Genomic DNA, 13,252 nt, shown 5'->3' with positions numbered 1-13,252 from the left:
CCACATGGAGGACTTTGCTCTGGGATGTTTACCTCTTGCTCCAAACCATCCGTTACTATCCATGGCCAAGATTTAACTCATAGCTCTGTTTCAAAGGAAGATTTACTTCTCTCTGTTAGGCTCCATGAAATGCTGAATGCCACCTCCCATCAACTTAAGAGGGCCACACGTTGGGAATAATATTTGAACAAATGCTCATGGAAAGTAGAAGGGACGCGACATGGCCCCCACTGCGGGCCGTTCTGTCCTCACCGCCATGCTGTGTCCTTTCTCTGGGACCAACCTTCTCTGTGAGTTTTAGCGACGGCAGGTTACCTTGAGCCCATTCTGAGAGCAGCCATTCTTACAGAACTTTGTTGTGGTTGTTGCTGTGGTGTGTGTGTGTGTGTGTGTGTGTGTGTGTGTGTGTGTGTCTAAATTTTAATAGTTCTGGTGACCTTGGATCCAAAAAATGATTGAAAAAAGATAAATGGAGCATCAGTAATGAAATTTGTAGCCTGAAAAACAATGGGAATATCAGAGTTTACTTCCAATATGGAGGACTTTTTAAATTCTAGTATAGTTTTTAACAGGTACCCTGTGAATGGATTTCATGTGGATTCCCGCCTTCTCTCTTACGGGGAGGGAGCTGTGCGCTCGGGGCGGGTGGAGTGGGGAGTGGAGAAGAATCCGGTGAGGGGGTTTGAGAAGCATCAACACTGAGCTCTTCCTGCTTGTACGTTACTTGGTGATGACTTTCTTTTTGAACGTTCTCACATTTTAAGAAAAAAGTTCTACTGATTTTTCCATTGTGTGAAGGTTTTTCTCTCTCAAGTGCGTAAATGATTTAAACTGAGGCATAAAGATATAACTTTGCGATGTTCGTAGAGGAGATCTGAGAATAAGCATGATTTTGGGCCTCTTGATGATGTGAGAGTTATAATGGGGCTTCTTATTCTTGGATTCACGAGACACACGAACGGGAGTGGTCTATCATTTCTTGGTCTGAAAGAGAACAGTCTAGAAGAAACATAAATGCAGCTGTGGCTGGGTGAGCACGTACAAGCAGAGTGGCTCTGCTCATTTCCGACTTTCGTCTGCAGGTGAAACCCGGGTGGTGTAGGCGGGTGGGGCTTCCGCGTTGGCCAAGGTGGGCGAGGCTTTGGAGACGCGGTGTGTGGTGCGGATGCTTTCAGACCAAGCCTATCGTGGTGCTCATGGTGCTGACCGTGAAGTTTCATGCCTGTGCCCGTGAGGCATATGCCTCGGAAACTCCTGGCCAAGCCTGTTCTCCCTCCCTGGTGGTTATTTCCCCCTGCTGCTTCCTACAGCCAGCTATGGGGGCCAACTCAGCATTCCTTCCATTTCCTGGGAGCTTTGCTCAAAAAGTATCTATCAACCTCCTCCCCTTCCGATAGCAAACACTTCCAGAGCACCTGCTACGTGCCAGGCACTGTTCCAGGACTGTGGAAGTAGGAGCCGTTTGATGGCACACAGCACCTGTGTGGGGAGCAGGGCTGTGAGGGGCCCAAGGCAGGGCTGTGAGGGTGTCTTCACCCGGGGGCCAGGGGGCGGGGGGCAAGATCCATGAAACAGTCACCACTGGAGGGGTGCCCTGAGGCAGCAGATAGGGTGCCGGGATGGAGAATGACAATGGGGTCCAGCAGGGACAGGGACAGCAACCTACCCGCTAGAGAGGAGTACCCCCACCCCCGAAAAAATGAAGGCCAGAATCGATGATTGATGTCAAATCCACTTGGAAGGTGCCTGATAAACACGGTATCAGAAGACAAAGCCTCGACATCAGGACTAAATGATGACCATTTCAGGTTAGATAATTTGACTGTGATGCTCCGTGTGTTTTTGTGTTTTTGTTTGTTTTTTTGTCAATCACCTTTGACAACTTAATTCACCAGAACCTTTACAGGTAAAGTAAGGGATCTTCAACACAGGACGCGGTCTGCACTTGTGGGGGTGGGTGTCATAGGAAGGGAAGCACCTGCAGAAAAGACGGAGAATCTGTGAGGAGCGCTTCTAGCCAGAAACACTGACCCACTGCCCTGTTTTGAGCAAAGGAAGAGCGATGTTGCCTGAGGGCTAGGGGGAGGGAGGGTGGCGGCCAGGTAATTCCTGGTCTTAAAGATTTTTAAGGATTGTGAATTCTTTTTCATTGCAAAGGAGGTCACTGAAAAAAGTCTAAGCAAGACAAGGACAGGATCTGCTGTCGGCTCTAAGCAGGGTTGCCAGATAAACACAGGATGCCCAGTAAAACGGGATATTTGGATGGAGAGGAAACAAATTTTTAGTATAAGTATATGCCAAATATTTCATGGGACAGACTTCCCCTCCACCCCCAAACAGCTTTGCTGAGATAGAATTCACATAACATACAATTCACTCACGTGGAGTGTGGAATTCGATGTGTTCGGTGTATTCAGGCATATGCAGCCACCACCGCAGTCAACTTGAGAAAATATTCTTTGCCTAAGAAACCCCAAATGAAATATACCCTTAGCTATCATCTTCCTGTCTTCCCAGCCCCACCATCCCGTATCCAGCCCAGAGAAACTACTAATCTCCTTGCTTTCTCTATAGATTTCTGTAGTTTGGACTTCCGTGAGAATGGGATCATGTAATATGTGTTCTTTTGTAACTGGCTTCTGCTCAGTGTCATGTTTTCAGGATTCAGTCATGCTACAGAGGGTATCATGTTACATGTATGTGTTTAGCTGACTAATATTCCATCATATAGATGTATCATGATAGGTGCATTCACTCATCTGCTGATGCACATTCGGGTTGTTTCCAGCTTTTGTCTGTTGTGGATCGTGCTGCTACGAACATTTATATACAAGTGTTTGTATGAAAACATGTTTTCATTTGTCTTGGGTTTATACCTACGAGTGAAATTGATGGGTCATATGTGCATGAGACACTTATACTAAAAAATATTCATGGACTATCTGAAATTCTAATGTAACAGAGCATCCTGGGTTTTATTTGCTAAATCTAGCCGCTTGAGTTAAAAGAAGATCATTTTTGCCACACAGTGGAGCATGAAGCAGAAGCTGGTCCTATGTGAAAAGAAAAGTGGGGGCTCAGCTGGGGGCTGTTTCAAAAGGATGGGCGGGCCATGCTGGTGGCTTGGGCTCCTGCTGGCTTCACAGACACAAAGAGAAGGAGTCGGTGTGAGAGAGACCTACGGGCCTCGGCCAGGTCAGGTGTCAGGGGTTTGGGGAGGGAAGAGGCACGCTGGAGGGATAGCGCCGTCAGAGGGCAGGGCCATCAGAGAGACCTTAACTGGTAGGTGTGGGGCTGGGGTGGGGGACTGGGGCCGAGTCTCCTGCATGACCCTCACCTACCGGGTTCGGGCCAGGAGCCCCGATGGAAGACTCTTCACTCTGCTCTGCTGCCGTTTCCTGTGGCATCAGCTTCTCCTGCAAGTCCCCACCCTTCCCGGGCCGTCCCCACACCTGGTGTTGGTGGCAAGGCTTCTTCCTTCCACTTGACCCTGCTGCTGCCCCTTGCTCGTGCCCAGCTGTGCTTCCCTGGACGTGGGGTGAGGGTGCAGAGGGAGCATTTTGGTATGATCTGCAGGGTTTATGGTTTGACAAAGAAAGCACCTAGATGAAAAAGAAAGTGTTTAGACTTTGTGGACAAGCAGCTTCTCACCCGAGTGTCCTTGGAGGGAGGAATGTACAGTGTATCGGTGAACTTGGGCGCACGGCAAGAACAGGAAGGTCCTGATCAGAGGCCTGGGGCCTGGGCGACCTATCAGTTCTGTTTTTAATTTTGGGAAAAATCACTAAAAGGAATCCCAGAAATTACAGCTCAGGGGTGACAGCCCCGTGCTCCATGACACAGCAGCCATTCCCATCTGCAAATCAGAGGGGCTGAAACTACTCGAGGTCTATCATCCTGACAGCAGGGTCAGCCAGGGACACCAGGGTCTCTCAGTGTCAGTGGTTGGTTTAAAGCCAAGAAAGAAAACCAAGCCACTTGCCTCCAGACTTCACTCTTCTGGGGAGGGACTGTGTTTTCATGGTCTCTACTCCCAGAGAAAGAACCCTGGAGTTTTGTCGTGTGTCGTTCTGCATCCCACAGTCAGGACCCCGGGAGAAGCTGGGATGGGGATGAGACCCACCCTAGAACCCCGTTGAAGAGAACCATGTCTGCATGAACATTGAACAGCACTCATGCCTAGCTGTCTAAGGCTGCTCGGGTTTTCTAGAGTACGTCTTGGTTTTCCTTGGTCCTGGTAACCCTCTTGAGTTATGCCCTGAGTAGAGCACGTTCTACTTAACAGGAAGTAGAGGGAAGCCCATACAGGAAGCAGGGAAAACTCCATGTCCCAAGAGTCAAAATGGACTCCACGGGGCCCTTAATGAATGTGTGTAGTTTGGTTACCATCTTCCCACGTCCTTTCTTCTGACCCAGCTCAACCCAAAGGATTTAGCAGGAAGAGTCTTGATACAGAGAAAAAGAACTAAGAGGCGTTGGAATCACTGCTGAACCGGTCCCCGCCCAGTCTGCTTAGAGCTACTGAGGCCAGGCACTGTGGTCAGCCATTCCACTCCCAGTTCTGACCTTGAGCCCCAAACCATCAGGGTGCCCAGGGCCACAGAGACTCTTCCTTAAGGCCAGGGAACGTGGTGTTTAGAAGGGCCACTTATCATTCAGCCTATGGCCACTGCTTGTCCTCCACCTTCTCAAGATGGAATGAGGATGGGCATGGGCCCATGATGCCAGGAAAGGGACACTCAGACCTTTCCAAAGGCCAGCTGCCCTCTGGCCTCCAGTCAGGGGATGGGGACTGCAGGGAGAGGTGCAATTGTTTTCACTATGACATAGGACCGAGTTCCACATATTTCCTTCTTGCAGGGCTATGAGTGACCTTCAGAAGCACAGGCGCATCTCTCCCGGTCCATCCTCCTGAAGCCACCCCAAGGCCATCTAGGGAGGCCAGGCCAGCAGACGCCACATGCCTTTGCAGGATGCCACCCACGGGGTCACCTGTTGGAGAGGTAGTCTCCATCTTGGGGTCTGCCATTTGAATGTATCCTTCCCACAGTGCCTCCCAGGTCCCTCCTTCCCTGCCCCCACCCACCATCATTCCCTTGGGGAGGTGGGGAGGAGGCGGTCCGGTCTGCCCCTCACATAGCGAGGAGAACCAGGAATCCTGTGGGCTTGGCGGTCATCTCCCCGTATAGCTGTGCTTTTATATTTCTGAGCATAATTATTTCTAATATGAGTCTTGAAACTCTTTCTGATTTTTCCTTCCTCTGCTAGTGATTTATTAACAGATGCACCCGCAGTCCCTGCCTCAGAGGAGTTTTTTATCGGCCAGTTGTAAATATAAGGTGTGCAAACCCAGCCAGCCATTCACCCGATAGCTGCAATCCAATTGAAGTGGTCACATAATAAATTAAACACCCATTTGTGCTAGCAAGTGTCAGCCTTCACAGGGCCCCACGTCCCCACATCGCGGCCTTCCAGTGCCCCTTACAGGTGTCTGGATAGGAGGGGCACTCAGCAGCCAATCGGCAGAATTCAGAGCTTGCTGCTCTCCTGCAAAACTCCCCAGGCAAATGGCTCATCCTGCAGATGACAGGCTTGGGCAGAAATAGCAGCTTGTGAGTCTGACTTGTAGAAATAACTAAGTCCTTTCATTTGCCTACCCCCCCCCGCCCCAAATTTCTGCTTCCCTTCCTCCTGATGTTGGCCACAGAAGAAGGCATAGAGTAATATTTTTTACCTTGTTACGAAACAGATTTAACCTGGCCCGGTTGTCTCTTTGAAATCAGTCCATGGCACAGGAGGCACGGTGAAAAGTTTACACTTCGGGGAGCTGGGAGACAAGCTGGAAGCAGCAAAAGGGCAAGTTACTAAAATAGATCGTGGCGTTGGCTGGGCTTCAGCCGCTGGGCTGTGCGCAGACACTGGGTGTCAATCACAGCAGCTTAGGCCACCTGTTTGCAGGGGGTGTGCAGCCAGGTGGGGCAGGCTGCGGGCTGAGAAATCCACCCTTTGGACTCATTCTACCTTTTCCGTCACCAGGGGAATGGAACTGATAATGAAGCAGATAAAGCACTGTTTCTACACTGGGATAATTACGTGTAATTTCTGGACAGTTGGGAGCTGGGTTAGCCTGCACACCTGCACACTCCTGATCAAAGCATGCACCCCCTGAAGGCTAGTGAGATCTGGGGGGGGGGGGCTAAAATGGTCTCCAGATCACACGCACGCCACTCACAATGTTTGCCTATTGAGTGGGACTGAACACCAGTTCATGGAGTGGAGTTGGTGCCCCAGATCCTGTGGGTAGAGGCAAACCCACCAAACTTGGGGAAATAGTCAAGGCAGGTGAGGGTCCTGGGGATAACCTTTCTGGCAGCTACTCACTTAAATGAGAAGAGTGGGAGGAAAGAACAAAACTCTGAATGAGCCAGATGCTTTGTTTGCTTTGAAAATGTTCTTCAAATGAAGCCATTTGATCCAAGTTAGAGACAGTAGAGTCTTTTAGGTTTGCATTTGTAAGAGAGAAGAAGGTATTTGTAGCTTAGGAAGGAGGTGAATTTGACAATGAGACTGTGTGTTAACTCCAAGGCAGGAAAATAAAATATTTGCAAGACAATCGCACAGTGAGCTTTACAAATATCTGTGTGAAATAGTCACATGATTAAAAGGAGCTTAGCAAACCCAAAACTAGCAGAAGGAAGGCAGTCATAAAAATTAGAGCAGAGACAAATGAAATAGAGAATAGAAGTACAGTAGAAAGAATTAATGAAACAGAATTTAAGTCCTCGAAAAAATGACAAAATTGACAAATGTTTAGCTGGATGGACCGGAAAAAAGAGAAGATTCAAGTTACTAAAGTCAGAAATGAAAATGGGACGTTACCACCTATTCTAAAGAAATATGGAACATTAGATAAGCGTAGCATGAACAAGTGTGAACCAAAGATCGGACAAGCTAGACGAAACAGACAAATTCCTAGAAACACAAAACCTACCGAGACCAAATCACAAAGAAATAGAAAATCTGAATACACCTATAATTCATAGGGAGATTGAATCAGAAACCAAAAATCTCCCATGAAAAAAGACCCTGGATCTAATGGTTTCACTGATAAATTTTATCAAACATTTAAAGAAGAACTAATATCAATTCTTCTGAAAACTTTCCCAAAATTTGGGGAGGAGAGAACACTTCCTAACTCATCGTATGAGGCCAACACTGTTCTGATACCAAAGCCAGACCAAGTCACCACCAGAAATAAAACGTTGATGCAAAAATTCTTGACAAAATACTCGCAAATCAAATCCAGCAGCATATTAAAAGGATTATATGCCATGACCAAATGGGATTTACTTCTGGAATGCAAGGATGATTCAACATACAGAAATCTGTGAACCACGTTCACAGAATGAAGGAAAAATACCCACATGGTATTTCAATTGTGGCAGAACAGGCATGTGACAAAATCCAACACTTTCATGATGAAACAATCAAACTAGGAATAAAGGCAAATAATATCAACATGATAAAAGCCACGTAAAAAAAAACCCACAGCAAACATCATACTCAGGGATGCTAGATCAGGAAGGGAGAGAAGGCATGGAATTGGCGGGAACCTTCGCCCCTGCTTCCAAACGCACTTTAAAATCAGCTAAAGATGAGACGTAAAGATTAAGTGTAAAAATATAGCCCCCCCCCCGAAGGCACTAGAAGAGATTATAGGAGCACGTTTTATACAATCTGGGAGTGGGGACAAACTTTCTATGTAAGATGCCAAAGGCAGATGTCCCAAAGGCACCACTGTAAACTTGACTAAATAGCAAACGTCCTCCCCCACACGTCATCTCAAACACCCTACATGAGGCTTCACAGCAAGCGAGCACTTGGGGGGACATGAGCCTATACGTTCAGTGGAAGCTTCAGGACCTAACATATATTTAAAAAAATGAACAAATTGATGAGGAAAATATGAAGATGCTCATAGAAAAATAGGTGGTAAACAGGTCATAAAGAAAATGAAAACCACAAATGGACCGCACAGGAGAAAAAAGACTTCACTTCTAATTCAGTAAGTCATATGACGGAAGGATTTATCATCTTTACAATGAGTAAAAACTGTGTGTGCGAGACTCAAAATCGCTCGTCTTAAAAAGTTGGTAGAAATGTTAGTGAATGCAGCATGTCGGGGGGATGAATTTGATAATAAGTCCCAAATACGTTAAAAATGGACGAACCCTCGACCCTGCAGCGGCAGGTGTAATGGCGGACGGAGGATTTACTCCGGGAGCTGCCCCGAGACCGCCATGACACGGGCTCACGGGGGTTTGCTGCAATGCTTGACAACGAAGCATCGGAAACCACGTCCTTGTTCAGAAACACAGGATTCCTTAATAAACAACCACACATTCATGTCAGAGCAAACGGTGTAGAGCCAAAGATCAGTGATTCTCAATCTGTGTTCCTGGACACTCTCAGGGGGTTCCCTGGGGGACCCCTTCAGGGCTGGCAGGAGCGCAGCTGTGGGAGCTATCTTCCTGATTTGTTTTTTTACCAATGTGAAAGACTTAGTTTGAACAAAACTTTCCTCACTTTAGGAAGGTTTAAATCCACTGTGGTCAAGCGATGTTTAGGTGCTTGGGAAGTTGTCCCCGAGGCAGTTGTTTTAAAGGCCATTACTGGGATGGTGCCAGGGCACGACCTGTCACCGTGTCTGTAAGCACGCACGCACACAGCATAGATCCCAGGGCTGAGAGCTTTGCACCTGTCCCTCTGACCAGGACCACTTCCCCAGGGCTCCCCCCTCTAGCCCTGCTCAGCAGGACCCCTGGCACCGCTGCTGGATGCCCCGTGCTGTGGGGCTAAAAGCTGGGCTCCCAGCCAGGCCGCTCAAGACTGCACCCGCTCCACTTCCTAGTTCTGTGACTCGGCAAGCTCCTCTGTGCCTCAGTTTACTCATCTGTAAATGAGTAGCTGTGAGGAGTAAATGAGACTAAACTCATTTGGCCTTGAATATTAACTGTCTCTGTGTGTAATGCTCATTATATGTGTGTATATATATATATTTATATATTCAATACTCTACAGTTTTTTTGGTTGTTTATTTTATTTTTTTATTGTGATATGTTACTACACAGTATTAAATGTATATTTATACCTACATATTTTAATGCTCATTATATGCATTTTTATATGTATTCCTGTAATCTCACATATAGGATTAAATATACATATACAAAAATAATACTTACATATAAATATATTTTATATATGGCACAAAATATCCATGATTAAATATATGTATTATATATAAGAATCATAGATATTTCTGTGCATATATTAAAATGCATTTACTTATATGTCCATATAGGTGTTTGTGTAATGAGTGAAATGTCTTAACAGCGCCTATCTCTTGCTAGAAGGATTTTACAAAATCTATAATATATGCTCAGTGAGTCCTATGCCACAGCACCTGGCGCCTCGAAAGCACTCCAGGGATGGTTAGCTATTACGATGATTGTCTCTTTACTTTTTACGTCAGACCCTGTCCTTCCTCTGCTGGCACTCCTACAGCACTTTCTTATCTCCCTCGCACAGCCCTCAGGAGGCGCTGTGATCTGGCCCCGCCTCTCGGACAGGCCTACCTTCTACCACTTTCCCCCTTAGGCTCACTCTGCTCTGGACCCTCTGGCTCTGACTTATCCTCAGACAGCCTGGTCTGTTCCACCTCAGGCCCTTTGCATGTGCTGTTTCTGCTGAATCTTGCTTGTCACCTCAAGCCCCTGCTCAGTGTCACTTTATCAGAGACACCTCCCACAGACCGCCGATTTCAGAGTGCTGTCCTCCATCTCTCTGCATGCTGTTCTGCAAAGCGTGTGGACCGTGTTGCCGTGTGACCTAGTGTTCATGTATGTGCTGTTCTGCAGAGCGTGTGGACCGTGTTGCCGTGTGACCTAGTGTTCATGTATGTGCTGTTCTTCAGAGTGTGTGGACCGTGTTGCCGTGTGACCTAGTGTTCACGTATGTGCTCTTCTGCAGAGCGTGTGGACCGTGTTGCTGTGTGACCTAGTGTTCACGTATGTGCTGTTCTGCAGAGCGTGTGGACCGTGTTTCCATGTGACCTAGTGTTCATGTATGTGCTGTTCTGCAGAGCGTGTGGACCATGTTGCCGTGTGACCTAGTGTTCATGTATGTGCTGTTCTGCAGAGCGTGTGGACCGTGTTGCCACGTGACCTAGTGTTCGTGTACTATCGAGTCCCCACGCTGAGATACAAGTCCCATGAGCCGCGTTGTGATGCGTTGGTGTCCATTGGTGTCCAATACATAGTGTGTCCAATATGTAAAAACATGTTGAGTGTATAGAGGAGCCTAAGCAGGGATTTACATAGTGAATGGACGTGCCAACGCTGCTTATCTCTGGGTGTGGTCTGTTCTTTTCATTTATTTGATTTGTATGTATTGTACTTCTTTTTAACAATGGACATAAAACAATGATAGTTATCTTTAAACATCCGTTGAGGAATGAGGACAATCTGAGAGCCAGCGGGAGTCATCTGAACATAGCACTTTTTAAAACTTCGGAACCAGCTATCCTCATGAATCTACCTAATCATAGATGTGGGCTACCAAGTGTGTCTTTTTTTTTTTTTTATTGAAAGAGAGAGAGAGAGAGCATGCATGTGCGTGAGCAGGGAGAGGGACAGAGGGAGGGGGAGGGGGAGAGAATCACAAGCAGACTCCCCCCTGAGTTTGGAGCCTGACACCAGGCTTGATCCCAGGACCCCGAGATCATGACCTGAGCAGAAATCAAGAGTTGCAAGCGACTGAGCCCCGTGGGTGCTCCACGTGTGCGTCTCGTATTCTGAGGCTATTTCTGCCTCTCAGAGGGACGTGTCCTTACAGATCATGTTTTTTGTCTGTGTATTTAAATACCGAGATTCTCTTTTCCTTTCCACATGCAAACTCTCACTTAAAAGTAGAGGCAGTTCACAAATAAGACAGAGCATAGACTAACACCACTTCTGCTTTGTCTAGTGGTGTGCACTGAGGCACGGGCGCTGTGCAGAGTGGGAGCAAGGTTAGTAGAAAAGAAGGAAGACAAGGGGAAAGACCACATTCAAGAGCTAGAGAAATCACACTTGCCTAGAGCCTGGTTAATTTTAGAAAACGTTAGAAATTCTTAGCAAGACCTGCTATGTAATTTTCTGGGCCCTTGCTAAATAATTATCAAGAATTTCAAGACAGTGACAGGAGGGCAGGCTTTTCTAAGTTGGGGGATCCTGCACCATGTCCCAGATTGCTGGCAGATTGAAGTCAAATGGCATCCATCCCTCGCTGGTAGTGAAGACGGGAGACATGGACTTGGCATCCTGAGGCTTTCAGAATGTTCCAGCAAAAGGAATTGCCTCTGACATTTGGATTGAATCCATTCATTATTCTGACTTGTGGAAAGGGATGGGGCTGAACGTTGCTGGCTGGAGACACGGCGCCTCCTGGCTGGTGACACGATGGAGGTGGTGCTGGTCAAGGGGGGACAGCTTGTCGGGGCCCCGGGCACAGCAGTGGGGGGTGTGGCCTGTGCTCCCTGTCACGCCCATGCAGGGGAAGGAGGCAGAATGAGGTAAACTGTGTGCCCATCAATCCAAATGCCAAGAATGCAAGAAAGGACAGGATCGTGCAGGGAATATCGGGGAAGTGGTGTCAGCCTGTCTGCATGGTGGGATTCACATGGTGGAAGAGGAAAAAATGGAGTCAAAGAAACTCAAGGAAAAATCATTTGGAGTGGACCTTGCCTTCCACACTTTCTGCGATCCTAGCATGTTGTCCGTGTTTCAGGAGTTTGGCTACACTATTGTTTGACTCTCCCTCTCCCTCTACCTCTCATTTTCCTCTGTTCTCTTTAATTCCTGTGTTTGGCTTCTCCTGGTTTAATTGCGTGGTGTCTGGTATGGGGGGCATCTCATTAATAGGACGCGTTGTTCGGTTCTGATTTAGCGAAAGATGATCCATGACCTGCTCTCAGTGTGCGGCTCTGCAGAGCTGGCTTCTGCTCCAGACGACTTGCTGAGTGAGTGGTCTTGGCTGGGCTAGTGAGCAGTCCTCCCGAGCTCCATATGCACGCGCACGCTAATTAATGAGGAGGACCCTTCACAAGCTCGCACGGGCGACATCAAAGTTTCTGTGCTTCTCTCCGAAGGACTGGATCTTTCAAAGGCCTCTTTCATTCCTTCTTTCCCTCTGCCTTCTCGAGAGATCTTTTTCTCCCTCTCACTTGGTTCCCTAATCCATTCACCTCCTAGCCACGTAGTGGCCAAGGCTTCCATCTGTCACCAAGTCATCACGTCACTCCTTAGACACCAAGGCATCCGTATAAAGTGACCGCCTCAGCGCCAGGCCCGAAGATACATCTGAGAGGCCCGATTGCTGCTCTCAAGGTTGCTGTGTGGTTCCTATTGTCATTAGGCGGATGGAATTCACCTACGGAAAACTTATGAACGCTCCTTTTTTTTTTTTTTTTTGTATTTGTAAAAGGAAGTCTGACCACAGTGAGACCTGGCCTTACACATGTTACGGCGGTGATTATATAAAAACAAAACAAAATAAAATAAAACCAAAACAACAAGTGTTGGCAAGGATGTGGAGAAATTGGAACCTTTGTGCACTGTTGGTGGGGATATAAATTGGTACAGTTGCTGTGGAAAATGGTATGGTGGCTCCTCAAAAAATTTAAAAAAAATAGAGTAACTATATGATGCAGGAATTCCATTTCTGGGTCTATACATGAAAGAATTGAAAGCAGGCATTGAACAGATATTTGTACACCTATGTTGATAGCAGCATTATTCATAAGAGTCAAAAGATGGAATCAACCCCAGTGTCCGTCGAAGGATGGGGGAGTAAACATAATGAGGTATGACATGCAATAGAATATTATTCAGCTTTAAAAAGGAAGGAAATTCTTAAAATGCTACAACATGGGTAGATATCGAAGATATGCTCAGTGAAATTGAAATAAGCCAGTCACTAAAGGGCAAATACTGTGTAATTCCACCAAAACAAGGTTCCTGGAGTTGTCAATTTCATACAGACAGAGAGAAGAATGGAGGTTGCCAAGGGCTGGAGGGTGGGGCGTGGGGACAGGGAGTCATTGTTCAATGGGTGTGGGGTTTCAGCTGTGCAGAAGGAAGAGTTTTAGGGATGGATGGTGGGGCGCCTTGCACACATTGTACTTCATGCCACCAAACTGGACTCTTAAACC

The 13,252-nt window shown here is 47.1% G+C and overlaps 1 long non-coding RNA gene across 1 annotated transcript; it reads right to left on the bottom strand.

Moving 5' to 3' along the window:
• Positions 1–1,733: 1,733 nt before the first annotated feature.
• LOC123000794 (uncharacterized) lies at positions 1,734–3,585 on the bottom strand. Its single transcript, XR_006409054.3, has 3 exons — positions 3,342–3,585; positions 2,382–2,463; positions 1,734–1,978 (listed from the first exon to the last, which is right to left on the bottom strand). It is a non-coding gene; the product is annotated as an uncharacterized LOC123000794 (long non-coding RNA).
• Between the last annotated feature and the right edge of the window lie 9,667 nt (positions 3,586–13,252).

Source organism: Ursus arctos, unplaced genomic scaffold (genome assembly GCF_023065955.2).
Source record: "Ursus arctos isolate Adak ecotype North America unplaced genomic scaffold, UrsArc2.0 scaffold_7, whole genome shotgun sequence".
In the NCBI taxonomy this organism is placed as follows: Eukaryota; Metazoa; Chordata; class Mammalia; order Carnivora; family Ursidae; genus Ursus; species Ursus arctos.
This window is presented reverse-complemented; position numbering and strand designations above follow the sequence as displayed.